We start from the raw sequence: 14,510 nt of genomic DNA, 5'->3' as shown, positions 1-14,510 counted from the left end.
GTCCAAAACAGAAAAATAGATGGCCTATTCTACAAAAAAGACTATTTACATTCTAAACAAGCGTATTTGCCCTATTAGCATCTACACTTTTTTCACCAGATACTAGGTAAAAGTCCATCAGGATTTTGGAACAAAACCCAGATCTTTTAGATTCCAGGTAGCCAAGAAGGCCAATGGCATCCTGGTTTGTATCAGAAATAGCGTGGCCAGCAGGGACAGGGAAGTGATCTTACCCCTGTACTCAGCACTGGTGAGGCCGCACCTCGATTACTGTGTTCAGTTTTGGGCCCCTCACTGCAAAAAGGACACTGAATTACTCGAGCGTGTCCAGAGAAGGGCAATGAAGCTGGTGAAGGGTCTGGAGGACAGGTCTTATGAGGAGTGGCTGAGGGAACTGGGGTTGTTTAGTCTGGAGAAGAGGAGGCTGAGGGGAGACCTCATCGCCCTCTACAACTACCTGAAAGGAGGTTGCAGAGAGATGGGGTGAGTCTCTTGAACCAAGTAACAAGCGATAGGACAAGAGGGAATGGCCTCAAGTTGCACCAGGGAAGGTTTAGACTGGATATTAGGAAGCATTTCTTTACAGAACGGGTTGTTAGGCGTTGGAATGGGCTGCCCAGGGAGGTGGTGGAGTCCCCATCCCTGGAGGTGTTTAAGGGTTGGTTTGACATAGTGCTTAGGGATATGGTGTAGTTGGGAACTGTCAGTGTTAGGTTAATTGTTGGACTACATGATCTTCAAGGTCTTTTCCAACCTAGTTGATTCTGTCATTCAGTGATTCCTTTATCAAAAGGTGCTAGTGTAAATTTCCAGTCCACTGGCATTAATAGAATTCTTAAGTAGACTCAGTATGGTCACGTTTTCATGAAAGATCTTTCCAAACTCTAGACAACCAAGTTGCATGAATTTTTTCAGTTAGAAAAAAATTAAAGCCTCCATTCATTGCTTAGAAAACACTGTGATATTTTCATATGGAGCAGCCAGCCATCATTCTATTCATGTGGAATGCCATCCACAGCTATTTGATTCATTGCCAACTTGCATCAGAAAAAAATGCATCAACTAAAGGCAAAAAATCCTTTTTCCTTTTGTTGATCAGTAATATGAGTCAGCAAAGCATTAAAACAGTGAACATTTGTCATATATCCTACAAATTCAAAGCCAAGTGTTGGAGACAGAGATCTTCTGAAGATTTTAGCCATACTTATGCTGAATCCTTCAGAGTGTAAAGATGAAGTCTGGCAGCTATAGTGAAATTTGCAATGGTTAGCAAGGTCCTTAAGGTCGCTGTATGTTCAAGGTAGAAAGATAGATTCTCAGAATGAAACTCAGAACACTAAGGAAGGAAACATCTAAGCCAGCCAACAAATTTAGTAAACTTAAGTCTAGCTGGTATCTACCCTTTCTTTGAAATTTGGTTGCCTGCCTGCACCCTTGAGTTGGGTAACTCCATGTGAAACTACAGTTTTCAGAAATTTAGATTTTTAGGCTTTCTCTTTCGTGTTTTACTTTAAAAAAAATTATGAGAGAAGGGTTTTTGTAAACTGCCCTGCTACTGTTACATTAATCCTACCAAATGAGTATTTTATTTACCCATTTTTTTCATCCAATCTGGGTCTTTGTTATCACCAGCTCAGAAACAATTATCATAATAGAAACAAATCTGGGAATTATTGTTCTCATGGGAGAAAAATTAAATAAAGTAAGCTTCAAATATGGCATGTGTAGGCAAATATTAGCTACAGTAAGAAACCACTGAGATGTGTAATGAAACTACACTGATTTGTACCAGCTGATATCTAGTTCAGTACATTCAGTCTAGTGATACCATGAGTCACTGCCCATGAGGGTTATTCCTTTGACCCTTAGCATTTTTGAGGTCTATGAACTCTTATTATTAGCAACATCTGTTCCCGAAACTGTGTTACTTAGCCCTAAACCCCTGAGCCCAGTAACTGAGCCCCACAGGTCATCGAGCAATTCAATCTCAGGGCCCTTGTTTTATTAAAGATTCTTTCCAATAATCCTTTACTGTCTTCATCAGCTTCCCCTACTGCAGGTTTTTTCTTCATGAGATTTTCTCTACCTTTTCAAAATTATTTCAGTTTCAATCTTCCTTCCCTCTAATTTTCAAGTCTGTCTTAGGTACTCTTAGTGATTACTATATAGTCTTTTTTTTCCATCACTCCCCATTTCATATCATTAGTACTTAGAACTATTAAACCACTTTTTACCCCCCCAAATGTCTGTTTTCCATAAGAGAAAGAGACCATCTCAATTTTAAGTCATTAATATCATTAATATGTCTTCAGTTTTTCATTCCCATCATATCGTTCACATTACTTAAGATGCTACTCCTTCAAGTACAATTCTGGCTGGCTTACAGACGTGTTTCAACTTAGTTCATCTGCACCTGGTTGAATATGTGTTGGGATGTTTTCTCCAATTGTCTAACTGATGAAGAACAGTAACACAGGTAGCTCCTCCCGCCATTATGCTGCTCTGAGCCACTTCTTCCTCTCAGTCACATAAGCACATCTTATTTTTATTATATTTCATATACTTAGATTAAAAAGAATTTATATGTAGCAATATTGCAGACTGATATCTGTTTCTTCCTTCTGTGATCATAGTTATATTAGAATTGTTATACTAGTTTAGATTAACCTATCTTTTTCTCCACTGCAAAGTTTGATATTCAGGCCATATCAAAGTTCACAGGATTTAACGTGAATCTTAGATTTTCTGTATTGATCCTTTTTAAAGCTAAATAAACCTTTCCTTATACTGAGCAGAATGCTAGAGCTATTTAGAAACTCATCCATCTGATTCACTCCTCCCACAATACATTCTTCTTGTGCTTTCTCTTATGCATTTTCCATCATTAACAAAGGTGTTTATCACACCACTACTCACTCTAAAGTCTAAGCAGGTTGCCTCAGCTTTTGGAAATAAACTCACATTTTCTAATTGCCACATACCCGGCTTTTTATTCAAAGAGTGATCCAAAGCCTTTTTGTAAGACACATCACGTAATCACTGATACTTTGATCATACCTTGAAAAGGTAACAAAAAGTGGTTGAGGATTGAAAATTATGAATTTTCAGTCCTTTCCATATAATAATGGCATGTAATACACAAATTGAAAGAAAGTTTGTAAACTGGGTGGGGTTTTAAAAACAGGCGACAATTAAAATTACTAACCACCCAAACCAAAGGAGGAAATACAGAATCATTTAACACTGTTACAGCAACTTCCTCAAGCCAATGCTTTCCTAGTAATAGTCATGTAGAATCTTGATGCTTTTGTAGCCCAGAAAAGGAAAAGAAAGAACCTTAGATATAATAAGATTTTGGAAATTTATAAGTTGTTCATGTGTTGGATGTTATTGTAGTCAGAACTGGGCATGTCTGAGAATAACCATGTTTATCTCAGCTTTTTGGAAAAATCTGCTAAACTCACTTGCTTCACTGATCTCTCAGAGCTGGCATACACCAAAATAGGTCTGTTAGATAGAAAACAGGCTTTCCAAACTCTTTAGGGGGTCTGTGGGACTTTTAAGCCATTTATTTGAAATTTATCTTTAAAAGGTAGTCTTTTTTTCTAACTCATGTCCTCATTAAAAGGTTGGAGGGAAGATAGATGAAAGAGAAAGAAAAATTTTTTTTAAAAAAGTCTTCCTAACTACATATGTACAACAGCACAAAGTTCAATATATTTTATATAGCAGAGACCTACCAAATTGAGAAACAATTATTTTCACTGAAAAGGAAATATTAAAAAAAAAGAAAAATCTGCCAAAGAACATACGATGGACCCAAAGTCTTCTAACATATTTAAAAATGCTTACATTTCAATCCGTGGTAAATCTTGCAAAGATCTCTACTGCTGTGAAGTGGCTGCTTTTATGTAAAGATGCAGAAAAACTACAGAGACCAGATATCACCTTCAATTTTATCAGGCTCTGAACTACAAAGAACAAACTGAAGAGAAGTACTCTTAAGTTTATAGGGACGCAGGTTTCTGTGGAATGTAGCACTAGAAAAGTCATATAGTTTTTAACCAAAAGATCTTATTTCTTCAGTGCAATGAATCAGCTTCACGATGCTTCAGTGGGGATGCACTTATTTATCTCTATGACTTCAGCAGTAACTTCTGAATCCAGAGGTAGATGTATCTGCCTTTTTCTCTGTATTTTTTGCATTGAGCTAAATTAAGAATAGTGGCTCAGGTCCCTGTAGATCAAATTAAAAAGAAAATATATCTGTACCTTTTTTAAGAACATTCATATCTTTGATGATTTAATGGAGACTCATCCTCCTCTCCCCTCTTCAGCAAACAATGGTGTGATAATCACCTAATAGCTGTCTTCAGTCACAGAGTTGTAATTATAGAAATAACCTAATAATACCCAGTAGCTTGCTATTTTTTATCATCAGCATAAGGTATCTTTCCAGATGACTATAGAATAGCTCTAGGTAGTAGTCTTTAAGGTTCAAAACTAGGTTGTGAAAGGAAACTAACATAAAAAGTATGATTTCTTTTTACTTCTGGGTAATAAAGAAACATTTAGAAGAGTGGGAAAAGTTTTCTTTCTCTATTTTACTTGAATAAAGAAGCTGTTTTACAAACAATTATTACATTTTAAGGATGAGGCAGAGAGGAGGGAGGAAAATCAATTTCCATTTAGAAGATATTTAAATAATTTTGTCATGGTCCATCCAGAGCTGCCATTTCAAAACATCTCTGAAGTAACTTACAATTTCATTTTCTTGCCATTGAATATTCATCTACTGCCAAACTCAGTATGAAACTGATTATAATTCTAACAGGACTCCATCATCCAAAGATACACTAGCGTTTAGAAATTCCTAGTCAGTGAGGGTATCTGGCCTCATATTATCCAGATGCTTCAACCAGAGATTTGATTCTAGTCACTGTTCTCAAAAAGATTCCAGTATAGCTTTTTAGCACTGGCTGTTTAAATCATATCATAACCCAGGTTGGTTAGGAGCTATGTTTAAGAACTCTGTTCAGACGTTGCTCTCCTGCAAACACAGATCAAAGTTTCTACTTGGCATCAAACATTCCCAGCTAGTGTTAAGAAAAAGAGAAATGGAATATTTGCAGTCTCTCTCCTCCTTGTAAAAGAATTCTGAAGTTGTTACACATTAGTGGGAACATCTGGATCCATGGATAAAAGAACACAGCTGTCTTATATGATTTATGATTCCATTTTCCTGTCTTTACCCGGGGCCAATTTCAGTCTTTTTTTACTCTCACCCCCCACCTTTAACTCATATAACTTTGTCATTTTTAAAGTATTTTAAGATGGTTCTCACTTTCTGACTGTCCCAATAAATCCACCTTCATTTCTTTATGCTTGTTACTGCAGTATCTGTTCAACTAACAGATATATTAGTCTTTGAAGAGACACATTCCAAGCAGAGCTACTTTTTAATAAAAATAATGAAATAGTTATGCTTGAAATTTAATACAAATTTTTCTTTTTATTTTTATGATTTTGCACTTTTATATATTTCATGTTTTTGTCAATTCAGCTAAGCAATGTCAAAAAGAAAAATTGATGCTATTTTTATCCTATCAAAAACTATGTCTAATGATTCATAATTACGGTTGGACTCGATGATCTTAAAAAGTCTTTTCCAACATAAATGATTCTATGATAATATTTAGGCAATTAATATGAAAAGTTACTTCTGTTATCATTTTTTTTCTTTATAAAAACATAAACTAATTGCATTCAGATTGAAAATTATTTACCATGGGTTCTTCAGCATGTTACTAGCAGATGTGGGAAAAATAATTCAGAGTGCAATTTTCTGACATATTTTGTCTGAACTCAAATACATTAAAATTTTTATTATTTTTAACACTATTTTAATTCTGCCTATGCAGTTTTAACAATACAACAACCCTGTTTCAGTAAAGCACAGGCTGGAATACAGCTTCTTTACTTGAGGACATTACAAAGCACTTTAAAATCAGCAGAATGCTGTTTACATTAGAAGTTACATCATTGTAGCTGTATAGTAGCTGTTATACTGGGACAAAAAAGATGTCTGATCTTAAGATCAGACATTGATAATAGGGTAAAGATGGCTTAAATAGCTCCAAGTCTTTGAGTCCTGGGATTAAATATAGGCTGTTCTTGAAAGGTATTGTAACAACCGCCTCTGAGCTATTCAGCATCAAGAGACCTACACAGAATCACTCTTATGTGAGGACAACAGTGCTTTTAAGTTCACCAAGACATTTCCATTATTTCCAATGTGCATAAGAAGAAATGTGTTATGTCCAGAATTAATTTGTGCTCACATTATTTTGTAGGTATAGAATAAATGTTTTTAGTAAGTTAGACCATTCTTGAACTGTAATGGGAAAAACTGAATCCAGAAGTGTTCCAAAAACTGGAAAAGCTTGGTTAACTTTTAAAGGCATGTAGTTATGAATAAATCCATAGGCATTTCTTGATTCTTACTATGAGTATTTATTTGTAAATCATTATACCAGCACATCAAAATACCACAGATCCTATGGATTCATGATTTTTTTAAAAAAGAATACAACCAAACAGAAATTGCAAACAATTCTAAAAATACTCCAGTAAATGTTATTTTGATGATACAAAATCTTGTGCTAAACTTTTTTTAAAAAACTGATTCAAATTTCATTAATTTCATTTAATACTGACCTATTAACATTTAAGTGAACAAATCTCAATCGTATTCCATACTCAGGTTAATTTCAGCTAAAACCCTTGATTTAAAAATTGTGAAAAGTTCAGATCTGCGAAACAGGACACCTGGATCTAAATGTGTCATTTTGTAGGACTGACCAAAACTCTACATGAAAAAAAGAAGTACGCTTTAAGAATTTGCTTTATTCTTCCTCCCCACTTCTTTGAGTGAAAATTCAATTTTTTTTTTTTTTAATAGAACAAGCAATTCCAGTATTTTTATCAAATGACGGAGAAAAAATCTTGTGGTCAAAGTGGAGATAAAAAGAGGCAGGTTAGCTCTTATTTCACTTAAGAAATGAGAGATTGCCTTTGCCCATGTGCAGGATCTTGTATTTGGCGTTGTTGAACTCATGAGGTTTGCACGGGCCCACCTCTCAAGCCTGTCACGGTCCGTCTGGATGGCACATCCCTTCCCTCCAGCGTGTCGACCTCACCACACAGCTTGATGTCATCGGCAAATCTGCTGAGGGTGCACTCAATCCCACTGTCCCTGTCACCGACGAAGATGTTAAACAGCACAGGCCCCAACACCGACTGAAGACAAATGTCACTCATCACTGGTCTCCACTTGGACATCGAGCCATTGATCACCACTCTTTCAGTGAGACCATCCAGCCAATTCCTTCTCCACCAAGTGGTTCATCCGTCAAACCCATGTCTCTCCAAATTAGAGACAAGGATGTTGTGCAGGACAGTGTCAAAAGCTTTGCACATGTCCAGGTAGGTGACATCAGTTGCTCTTCCCTTATCCACCAACACTGTAACCCCATCGTACAGGCCACCAAATTTCTCAGGCATGATTTCCCATACTGAAGCCATGTTGTCTGTCACCAATCACCTCCTTATTTTCCATGTCCCTTACAATGTTTCCAGGAGGATCAACTCCATGATCTTGCCAGGCACAGAGGTGAGACTGACTGGCCTGTAGTTCTCCGGGTCCTTTTTTTTCCCTTTTTTAAAAATGGGGATTATGCTTCCCCTTTTCCAGTCAGCAGAAACTTCACCGGACTGCCACGACTTCTCAGATATGACGGATAGTGGCTTAGCCACTTCATCTGTCAGTTCCCTCAGGACCCACAGATGCATCTCATCAGGTCCCATGGACTTGTGCACCTTCAGGTTCCTTAGATGGTCTCAAACCTGACCTTCTCTTACAGTGGGTGGTTCTTCATTCTCCCAGTCCCCCCTTTGCCTTCTGCATCTTGGGCGGTGTGACTGGAGCACTTGCTGGTGAAGACTGAGGCAAAAAAATCATTGAGTACCCTCAGCCTTCTCCTTATCCCGGGGTAACCAGGTCTCCCCTTTCCTTCCGGAGAGGGCCCCTATTTTCCCTAATCTTCCTTTTATCACTGGTGTGCCTATAAAAGCTTTTCTTGTTGCCCTTGACATCCCTGGCTGGATTTAATTCTGTCAGGGCTTTGGCCTTCCTAACCTGATCCCTGGCTGCTTGGACAGTTTCTCTGTATTCCTCCCAGGATGCTTGTCCTTGCTTCCATCCTCTGTACGCTTCCTTTTTGTGTTTGGGCTTGTCCAGAAGCTCCTTGTTCATCCATGCAGGCCTCCTGGCTTTTTTGCCTGACTTCCTCTTTCAGAATGCATTGCTCCTGAGCTAGGAGGAGGTGATCCTTGATTAGTAACCAGCTTTCTTGGTCCTCTCTTCCCTCCAGGGCTTTATCCCATGCTACTCTGCCAAGCAGATCTCTGAAGAGTACAAAGTCTGCCCTCCTGACATCTAGGGTAGCAAGCTTTCTGTGTGTCCTCCTCACTGCCTTAAGGATTTTGAACTCCACCATTTCATGGTCACTGAAGCCAAGGCTGCCCTTCAGCTTCACACTCCCCACCAGAACCTCTTTATTGGTGAGAACAAGGTCCAGCGTAGCACCTCTCTTTGTTGGCTCCCTGATCACTTGGAGAAGGAAGTTGTCATCAGTGCATTCCAGGAACCTCCTGGATTGCTTATGCCCTGCTGTGTTGTCCCTTCAACAGATATCAGAGTGGTTGAAGTCCCCCATGAGGACCAGGGCTTGTGAACATGGATGGGGCTGCTCCTATCTGTCTATAGAGGGCCTCATTCACTTGGTCTTCCTGGTCAGGTGGCCTCTAGCAGACTCCCATTACATCTCCTGTCCCTGCCTTCCCTTTAATCCTGACCCATCAGCTCTTGGTCAGCTCCTCATCCATCCCCAGATAGAGCTCCATGCACTCCAGTGGGTCACTGACATAGAGGGAGACACCCTCTCCTCTTCTCCCCTGCCTGTCTTTCCTAAAGAGCCTGTATCCTTCCATTCCAACACTCCAGTCATAGGAGCCATCCCACCACATGTCCGTGATGCCAATAAGATCATAGTCCTGCAGACGTGCGTCCATCTCTAGCTCCTCTTTTTTATTCCCCATGCTACGTGCATTTGCATAGAGGCATTTATGTTGGGCCCCCAATGAAGCTGGCTGCAGTGGCTGGAATTGATTTGTACTGCTCTTCAGGTGCTCTCCTGCTGACCTGTGACCCCTCTCAAGGCTCTGGGCATCTCTCGCTGGCACTGGCATCAAACTGGTAGGAGACGGATGGATTGAGGTTCCCATACCCTGGCATCTTTACTTTAAAGCCCTCTTCACCAGCTTGGCAAGCCTATGAGCACAGAGGGTTTTCCCCTTCTCTGACAGATGGACCCCATCAGCCCCCAGTAGACCAGGGTGCTCAAACCGAGTCCCATAGTCTAAGTAGCCAACCCCCTGGCTGTGGCACCAGTCTCATAACCAATTGTTGATTTTCCAGATTCAACTGGTCCTTTCAAACTCCTTCACTTTGACCGGGAGAATGGATAAGAAAACTACCTGTGCTCCAGAGTCCCTTACCACCACTCCCAGGGCTCTGTAATCCTTCTTGATACTCCTCAGATGGCTCCTGGCTGCATCACTGGTGTCCACGTGAAACAACAGCAGGATCAGTGGACTGTAAAAGCTCATCAGTCGCTTGGTGACACCCCTGATACAAGCCCCAGGTAAACATCACACCTCTCCAGAGAACACGTCAGGTCGGCAGATGGGTGCCTCCGTACCTCGCACAAGGCTTGTCTACTACTGTCACCTGTCACCCTTTTTTAGTTGCACTGGTTGTTCTACAGGGAGCAGGTCTGGCTGCCTTGCTCAGTTCCAGTATCTCTCCTGACGTGATGAGTCTTTCCTCTTGAGTCTGCAGGGCGGTGAAGTGGTTCTGCAAGGCACCTCAGGCTTCAGGGCTAGTCTCTTCCTCCTGCTTCTGCTACTTAATTTTTTATTATTAAAGGGATATTTGCTGCATCATAATATCTTCAAATTGCAGGTCTACGGTTCAAAACACAGTAAACAGGTTTCTAAGCAATTAAGGGTAGGAAAAGACATAGCACTAACGAAACTTGATATGTTTTTAAAACGTGGTATTTGCCTTCATTGACCTTCTCCACAAATCAGCAGGGATAGCAGCTCAGAACACTCCCCAGAGGAAATAGTAAAAATACTCCAAAGCAGTTACTGCAAAAGCTGAAATAGCATGCCATTCTTTTCAAATCATATAAAAAATTTAGCCTGTAATGTTAGCAGTATTTTTTTAGGCCAACAACTTTTCAAACTATTTCAGATTCTCCCACCCATTTTAAAAATCTAGAAAGGCATTACAGAATCACAGAATCATCAAAGTTGGAAAAGACCTTGTAGATCATCCAGTCCAACCATTCACCTAACACTGACACTTCCCAACTACACCATATCCCTAAATGCTATGTCAATCCGACCCTTAAACACCTCCAGGGATGGGGACTCCACCACCTCCCTGGGCAGCCCATTCCAATGCCTAACAACCCGTTCTGTAAAGAAATGCTTCCTAATATCCAGTCTAAACCTTCCCTGGTGCAACTTGAGGCCATTACCTCTTGTCCTATCACTTGTTACTTGGTTAAAGAGACTCATCCCCAGCTGTCTACAACCTCCTTTCAGGTAGTTGTAGAGGGTGATGAGGTCTCCCCTCAGCCTCCTCTTCTCCAGACTAAACAACCCCAGTTCCCTCAGCTGCTCCTCATAAGACCTGTCCTCCAGACCCTTCACCAGCTTCGTTGCCCTTCTTTGGACATGCTCGAGGATTCAATGTCCTTTTTGTAGTGAGGGGCCCAAAACTGAACACAGTAATCGAGGTGCGGCCTCACCAGTGCCGAGTACAGGGGTAAGATCACTTCCCTGTCCCTGCTGGCCACGCTATTTCTGATACAAGCCAGGATGCCATTGGCCTTCATGGCCACCTGGGCACACTGCTGGCTCCTGTTCAGCCGGCTGTCAATCAACACTACCAGGTCCCTCTCTGGCAGGTCTCCAGCCACTCCTCTCCAAGCCTGTAGCGCTGCTGGGGGTTGTTGTGACTGAAGTGCAGAACCTGGCATTTGGCCTTATTGAAACTCCTACAGTTGGCCTCAGCCCATCGCTCCAGCCTGTCCAGATATCTCTGCAGAGCCTCCCTACCCTCGAGCAGATCAACACTCTCACCCAACTTGGAGTTATCTGCAAACTTACTGAGGGTGCACTCGATCCCCTCGTCTAGATCATCAATAAAGATGTTAAACAGGAGTGGCCCCAAAACCAAGCCCTGGGGGACACCACTCGTGACCGGTCACCAACTGGATTTAACTCCGTTCACCACAACTCTTTGGGCCCGGCCATCCAGCCAGCTTTTTACCCAGCAAAGCGTGTGCCCGTCCAAGCCACAAGCAGCCAGTTTCACCAGGAGAATGCTGTGGGAAACGGTGTCAAAAGCCTTACTAAAGTCAAGGTAGACAAAGTCCACAGCCTTTCCCTCATCCAATAAGCGGGTTGCCCTGTCGCAGAAGGAGATCAGGTTTGTCAAGCAGGACCTGCCTTTCATAAACCCATGCTGACTGGGCCTGATCATCTGGTTGTCCCACATGTGTTGTATGATGGTACTCAGGATGAGCTGCTCCATCAGCTTCCCAGGCACTGAAGTCAAGCTGACAGGCCTGCAATTTCCCGGATCATCCTTCCGACCCTTCTTATAGATGGGCATGACATTGGCCAATTTCCAATCTGTTGGGACCTCCCCGGTCAGCCAGGACTGCTGGTAAATGATGGAAAGCGGCTTGGCGAGCACCCCAGCCAGCTCCTTCAGCACCCTCGGTGTATCCCATCCGGTCCCATAGACTTGTGTGTGTCTATGTGATGCAGTAGGTCACTGACTCTCTTCTCCTGGATTGTGGGGGGGGTCGTTCTCCCAGTCTTTGTCTTCTGGCTGAGGAGGCTGGATTCCCTCAGTACAACTAGTCTTGTCATTAAAGACTGAGGCAAAGAAGCCATTAAGCACCTCAGCCTTTTCCTCGTCACTTGTTACCATGTTTCCTTCTGTGTCTAGCAGGGGATGGAGGCTCTCCCTGGCCTTTCTTTTGCTGCTCACATACTTATAGAAACATTTCTTGTTATCTTTGACTGCTGAAGCCAGATTGATTTCTAGCTGGGGTTTAGACCTCCTGATTTCTGCCCTGCATAGCCTCACAGCATCTTTGTAATCGCTGTGAGTGGCTAGCCCCTTCTTCCAAAGGCCATAAACTCTCCTTTTCTCCCTGACTTGCAGCCAAAGCTCCCTGTTTAGCCAGGGTGGCCTTCTCTGCCACCAGCTTCTCTTACAGCACCTGGGGACAGCCTGCTCCTGAGCCATTAACACTTCTCTCTTAAAGAGTGCCCAGCCTTCCTGGACCCTTATACTCTTCAGGTCCATCTCCCAAGGGATCCTGTCAAGCAGGTACCTAAACAAGTCAAAGTCAGCTCTTTGGAAGTCCAGGATGGCAGTTCTGCTGCCCCCTCTCCTGGCCTCTCTAAGAAGAGAGAACTCTATTATTTCATGATCGCTGTGCCCTAGTCGGCCTCCAACCACCGCGTCATCCACCAGTCCTTCTCTGTTCACAAAGAGGAGATCCAGCAGGGCACCTTCTCTGGTCGGTTCACTCACCAGCTGTGTTAGGAAGTTATCTCCCACGCATTCCAGGAACCTCCAGGACTGGTCCCACTCTGCTGTGTTGTATTTCCAGCAGATGTCTGTGAAGTTAAAGTCTCCCACAAGAATGAGGGCAAGGGATCGTGAGATTTCTCCTAAGTGCCTACAGAATATTTCATCTACCTCTCTGTCCTGGTGGGGTGGCCTACAGTAGACTCCTAATACAACATCTGCCCTGTTGGCCTTCCTCCTGATTCTAATGCAAAGACACTCCACCCTGTCTTCACTATACTTGTGCTTGAAATTAATCTCTTTTTAAAGATTGCTTCACACATGCTTTCAGTCAGATACTTCACTCATGTAAAGTGCACCAGCCACAGCATTAGAGGTTCTGTTAGGAGAAATTGCCTATGTATATGGAGTTTCTTTAACAAGAGTGATCATTACAAAGATAAAATGTGACAGATCTACGCTAGCTGACTTTCAAAATATCTAGTGTCACATATTATATTATGAATACAATTGAAAAAGATCTGCAAGGTAGGAAAGATTGAGCTTTACCTAAGATGGCACTAGTGACACAGAATTCTAGGTAATCTCTTCACAATAAAAGAGTTTGTTGAAGTCCAACCTTAGTCCTGCTTAGTTCACTAGTAGAGATACTGCATAAGAATTTATGAGAAACTGGTTGCCTTTTTTGAGTAGCTTAGTTTGAACAGATTAGTCAACAACCAGTAGAGGCTGTGAATTTCGTGACTTAAATTTACACAGTAAACTGCATGAAAATCCATTCTGTCTGAATAGTTCCAATTTATCAGATAAAGGCTCCAGATGGTTCCATATAACTACTATATTATTTAGTGCTATAACTACTGTAATTATTTACTGCTTCCTCAATCTTTCAAGTTCATCAGCTGTTATTTTAACTTTAATTCCAAGGTCACTGATAAAAGTACTGAATAGTGTCAACCCTAGTATTACTGCTTTTATTACAGCCCTATTACCCCACTCAATTCTGATTCTTCTATGACATCTATGTCTTAAGATCCCTCGCCTGGACAGCACAAATTCTATGGAATATGTGCTTTATCCTTGCAGATAAAGCAGTTCACATGATATGATGACTAATGCATGTCTAAGCATGTCTATTTCTTCCATCAAAATACGAAACAAATTCATACTTTTATAATGGAATGATTTATGCTTACTTTGCAAGACATTTAAATATTGTACATTGACTAATCATAATTATTTCTCTCATTTTCCAATTATTTATTGGTAGAATCCTGTGTGAGCTTGACATCTTTCTAATCAGCCTACAGTTGCTTAGGTCATCTTGACTGCCCAGCTGGAAATTATGGTAACAAGAATTTGATTAGATTTCTAGAATGTCCTTGGTATTTTAAAACGCGTTGATAATTATCATCAATGGACTAGATGTTTTGTCAGCTATCTGTTCACAAAGATCAACAGTCTACTTAGCTGCTAAAGGACTGTAAAGTAGTTCATCACTTATATAACCATATCATTTTTATTCTTTCAAAATAAAGATGAGAGAGATTTATTAAAAGCTAGCATTTTCATTTTTACTAAGAATGTTTTATCTTTTCTATCTGCTATTGGCCAACACTATTACTAGCTTTTTTCACCTAATACATTTTAAAATGTCCTTTTTGGGGGGCCTTGAGCAATGTATTTTATCCTAACAGCCTTCTTTTAGGAATTTTCTTTGCATCATAGTATGTGAAGTGCTACTGATTATCTATTTTATCCATTTATA

This window comes from Strix aluco, chromosome 4 (assembly GCF_031877795.1).
Source record: "Strix aluco isolate bStrAlu1 chromosome 4, bStrAlu1.hap1, whole genome shotgun sequence".
Lineage (NCBI taxonomy): Eukaryota > Metazoa > Chordata > Aves > Strigiformes > Strigidae > Strix > Strix aluco.
The sequence above is the reverse complement of the archived record's forward strand: the minus strand, read 5'-3'. Positions refer to the sequence as shown.